The following is a 5,737-nucleotide window of genomic DNA, read 5'->3' as shown; positions in this document are numbered from 1 at the left end:
GGAAAAAAGAGAAGAGAGAGTTAGATTTAACTGGCAAACATTAAGTTAGATTGATTTTTATAACCTATTGATATTCAACACCCATGCACCACCCGGGTACATTAAAAAAATCATCATAGTCAGATTGGCCATCGGGCATACTGAGACAAATCCTGGTGGGAGGTCCTGTTGTATCAGTCTCTCTACCAGCCCTCTCTGCGTGCCTGTCATTAGAGCACTCATAAAAACGTGTGTGTGTGTCTGTCCATCCATTGCCGAAAAAAATAAACAATGGGAAATGCTGCATTTGTAAGTCAGGAAAACTTCTACCACCATGACATGAATGTAAAGACCATAAATAAACATATATCTACAAGTTCCTTTTCTCTCTCTCCTTTTCAGCCAAACAATCTTCCTTTCTGATGCTGATTGGGCAGCTGTTGAACGGGGGGCAATATTTGGCATGGCTGTGGGTGACAAGCACATGGAGAGGTGGACATATCTGAGCAGCACGAGTGCTGAAATTGCAAAGCCACACCTCACAGTGGGCTGAGGAGATGGTTGTTAGTGAGAGTGAGTGGTAGGGTCAACAGTTGCTGACAGCTCAGTGTGTGCACGGGAATCTGTACTGGCCTTTTAAAGTCGACCTACCAAACATGACACCATGGGGTTCTCACGGTGATAGATGCTCAGCACCCAGTTGGATATCATCTGCACTGACAGTTAGAATTCACACCTGCTTGTTTTTTCAGACCAGGATACATCATAAAAATAAGGCTGAGGATGTATCATTCTGCTGTGTGCAAATGAAAGAGTGTACAGTGAGAGAACCTGTTGAAAGACAAGCGCTTTGGGAGGAAGCTTTGTTTTATGCCTCGAAAGTTGGAAATATAGTATACACATACAACTTTGGCTTGTGACAAGTCCCCTGAGAAAAGACAACCAGGCCTAAAATGAATACTGACTATTTGTTTCTACTTGTCAAGGAGTTTCAAAATGATGCGGTTGGTTCCTATAACATAGGCCAGGCATTTGTTGAGAGTAGTAAAATATATCTATAAATCTGGTGTTCACTCAATCTTATTTGCTGTGTAATGATGGTTTTCTGCCTCCACTGCATATTGATACCACTTTTCAACACACAGTGGAATTTTTATTTTTAGACCCAAGAATGAAAATTGTAAACCCCTGTAACTTAACTTTGTGAACCTTTAATGTGGGGATTTGCGTGTAGGTTAAAGCCATTGTTTTGAAGGCATTTAACCAAGTCCTTATCATCCATTCATTTCAGGCCAATTTAATCATTTTCTTGTCCTCCACACGAGTGAACAATAAGAAGAAAAAAAACATTTCTGATTTTCTTGGCAAAGGCGATATTGTGAATGCCATGACAATCTTCATGCCAAAGAGTAAAATGCTTGAATGTGTGTGTGTGTGTGTGTGTGTGTGTGTGTGTGTGTGTGTGTGTGTGTGTGTGTGTGTGTGTGTGTGTGTGTGTGTGTGTGTGTGTTTGTGTGTTTGTGTGTGTGTGTTGGATGGTGGATGGTGCCGGTGGAGGGTGGGGTATGGGGTGGTGGTGGTGGTTCATGTTTGACTGCATCTGTGAGGATGCACCATTTACTGTGTCCACTGAAGCACAGACCCAAACATTTTCCAATTTTCTACCCGTGAAGATGCCAAACTAAATTAACAGCAGACACAAAACAATGAGACAGTGTTGTCATCCCTGGCAGTCAATGGAGCACCCACCGCTCTTGTGTTCTTCCTTGAGTCTTACCACTAATAGACATTATAAATCATCTGTTTATTTTGAAAATACAGCTTTTAAAGGATGTGTTATCAGCCAGGAAATGCAGTAGTATAACGTCTACTAAAGATATGTAGGAAAACAGAACTGGCTGATTGGAAAGAGTGAGATGTGTGAGGAAACAAAATGTGCAAGTATACTGAAAGAGGGAAAAGAATGATGAGACTTTAAATGTGAAGAGAGTAGTACAAAAATAATGCATGGGTAAAGGCACAGGATGAGAGGGACCATGAGAGTGGTAGAATAGGGAATGATGTTCATTGTAAGGCAGGAGAGGGCCCAGATTAGATCACAAACTCTTCTGCTTTAGCAAACGCTTTTGCTGAGCAATTTGCAAAAAGACCAGAGAAAGAAACCGAGAATAAGATGAGGGAGAGGGTTGTATAGGGGGATGGTGGAAACTAAAAATAATAAAGTTTAGTGCAGAAACCAAAAGGCAAAACGGGAGTTGAGAAAGCGGTTAGAGATGGTGTAACCCTGTTTTCTACAAATGACATTTATACACAGCTATTCTCTATGCGTTGATTGACATTCAGTTATTTCATTTATGTATTTCATTTTATTTATCAGCAAAAACTAAGAGTGAGAACATGATGGTGGATTATACAGCCTGTAAAGAATTCATATCCCTCCTTCACACAAGTAGTAAATAGATGATTAGATTTTTTAAAAATGTTTCAGTGCTTGTTTATATGATTTCCCATCTGCATACAACTTTTTCCTGCAGTGCTCAGAAATGTAACACACAGCATATTAGGCATAATTAATAATGCATTTAAAATTTAGGGTTATTACTTTTACGCATAAGGAGTTTGAATTGGTCAAATACGCCAATAAAGAAAATTAGACAGCATAGTGGAGACAATTCCTTATTTGCAACAAAATGTACCAAGTGTTTGCCCTCAAATTTCTGTCCACGAGCTGCAGGTATATGTGATTTGATGTCTGGAGGCTGATGGATCTCAGTGGTAAACAAGAATTTTTACAGATCTCAAATAAAGTTGTGTTAGACTGTGATCAGGTTCCTGTCAGTTGTGGAGATGGCTGGTAGAGAGACAAAACACAGAGCTCATTATTTTTAATTAGCCCCATCTTTTCGGTCTCATTACTGCTGGCTTTGCACAATTTCGTCACTGCTATTTCTGCCAGCACATACTGCTGTCCACTCAAGCTGTGAAACTTGTAAGACCTGGGAGTTTGTGAATGGGTACCACTCCTTGCTTTGGTTGGGCCCTGTGAGATTATTTCCAGTGAGCTGTCTTGTGTTGTGCAGTATACTGTATTTACAGGTTTAGTTTCGTTCAAAACCAGTGGTGGCTTTGGTCTTTTTCTGTGTTGAAAACTGTTGCTTGAGAAGTAGAAGAAGCCAGTCAGAGGCACAAATTGGATGTGTACAGAATTCACTTTAATACTTGTTGCAGATGGGAAAAAATGACACAGAATAGCTGCCAGTTGCTCAGAATTTAAAAGTGAATCCTAAAGCAGTTTTCTAAAAAGCCTAATATATAGCTTCTGCCTGTTGCTAGCAGCATATGTAACAGAGTATATAGCTCTAAGATTGGATGTTTCTTATCAAAATGCATTGGGAGAACATAATCAACTTTTCCTCTTATTTTTTTCATACCAAAATACTTGTATCTTTTCATTTTCTTTTTTTTTATTTTAAACAAAAACCTAGACATTTTCTAATTTGTCATTAATCTTTTGTTCCGATGATTCAAACGTGAGTTTTTCATTCATGTCCATCCAAGACTTGGTGGAACAAAAAAAAAAGTGGAACGTTGTTGACAGCAAAAGTTTCACTTCATCACAGGTAGACTTCATTCTGCCCTTTTGATGGGGTGGAAACACGTCCACAGATGAGTGCATTGTGTAGGTTATCGATGCTCCTTGCTTTGTAATGAAAGTGTATTATTAGCAGAGGCGATGAGACTAGGGAGCCAATAATGTAAGTGTTCAGAGACACAAGCAATTTTCATTTGCCTATGCAAATTTATAAATGTGGAGAAAATTCAAATACTCCTCAGAAGAAAATACATAGAAGCATTTCTGGAAATGTGGGGTAAAGTGTTTGAAGTGAGGGTTCACTGTGACTTTCCCTTTTCTGTCTCTGTATGCTGTAGGCTATTATCTGTCCAAAGAGACATCAGTCTGCTCGAAATGTGACATGAAATTACCCACAATCCCGTTCTGCCCTCCCATCAACTTGGCAGTTTCCCCCCCCCCCCCCAGTTTCCAGGATAATTTAGGTAGGGATTTCAAGGGAAATTGTGTGTATGCGTCTGCATCTTTGTGTGTGTGCGTGTGTGTGTGCGTGCATGTGTCTGTGAGTGTGAAAGAGAGAGAGCGAGAAAACTCGTATACTCAGGTTGAAAGATTGACATTGAATGGAATGGAACTTTCTTTCTTAAGATAAAGACAGATAGGTGAGGTCCAACAGCACAAACTTCTTCGTGTTACTGCTTGATTTGCAAATTCATTATAGACCAATCTTAGTCATAGTGTAAGTGTTTGACGGTTATGGTAAACGGTATGGTCTTCAACTGCCTCATTAACTACTAGATGAACTTCACCAACACTCTTCCCTTAATATGTCATCCGTCTTAACAGTATATGACAGCTTGTGGTATAATATTAGTCTGCTTTGCAAGACTAATTTGCCTATGAATATTGCCTCAAGGCTTTGCAGTCATATTCAGGCTCAGCAACCAGACACTAAAGCCTCTAAGGCTCTGCCAAAGACCCTTAGTAACATCTTTTGGGACTTGATGTTACCAATATATTCGTGAAGTAAGGTCTGAACACCTGGCTTAGTCCCCAGACTAAAGACAGGCCTCATCTACTTTCCATCTGTCTGGCTGTGGGGCCCAGATGTGCTGATGAGGAACAGTAATGACGGCAAGGTGGAGAGTCGAAATTCAGGACAAGAGTGAGCAAAATGCACTGAGTGGTGTAAAAGCTAAACCTCTCATAGCTACATTTATATTGCAGTGTGTATATATGTGTGTGTGTGTATATGTAATTTAAATACAACAAATGAACAAGCAAATCAGATTTAATTCACAATTGTTTGGGGGGCCACATGATGCATACTGTAGCTAAATAATTGTTTCATCCTGGTCTTAACTTATTCATGCTTAAACATTGGGGCATGTATTTCATGTTGAACACAGTTTCTTGTAAATATAAATTCTACCTTCACTTCACAGAGCTGATGTAGAGATGGGCAAACCAATCTGATAGCCCTGCATTCATTATCTGTTGTCATTTGTGATTTATGAGATTGGTGGTCCAGGGAACTGGCAGCCATATGTCTGCCCATCCCTACACACACAGGACCGGCCTATTAATGATGTTCGGATTCATCATCCAAAGACACAATAAACATACCAAATGAACTCTTAATGGTATTTACAGCACCAGAGCTTTCCCTTTCTTCAACTCCCAGCTCTGCTAAACATGCCTAAAAGAAAGACTTGATTAGGGAAAGAAAAAGCTCCATAGAGCAAATTTGGGCTCATGTAAAGTTTGTTGTTGGCAAACACATACAGAGAAATTACCCTATTCCAATTGTTCATCAGCCAGTGTGGTATAAGGTTGAAATAGAGAAAATCACATTAGGTCCAAAAATGTCCATTAGCTTGTGGGTAATCTAAATTTGCTTCCCAATGTGTTGAGTGAGTCATTATCTGGTTAGCGCCCTAATACCATGTAAATGATAAGATGAGCATCATCAGCTTTCTGCACAGCGAATACCCCAAATATGTGTAATACATTTGCATAAGATGTTACAAAGTAATGCCTCACTGTAAATGCTTATTTTGATGGTCTGGTCAGTTCAGAGACCTTTAATTAATTAGAGAGGACTAATTGAGCGGACTATTTTTTTTCAGCATCTTCTTTCATGTGAATACAGGCTGTATGAATATCCACAGTGGTGAAAAGAGGTCA

Source organism: Seriola aureovittata, chromosome 19 (genome assembly GCF_021018895.1).
Source record: "Seriola aureovittata isolate HTS-2021-v1 ecotype China chromosome 19, ASM2101889v1, whole genome shotgun sequence".
Lineage (NCBI taxonomy): Eukaryota > Metazoa > Chordata > Actinopteri > Carangiformes > Carangidae > Seriola > Seriola aureovittata.
This window is presented reverse-complemented; position numbering follows the sequence as displayed.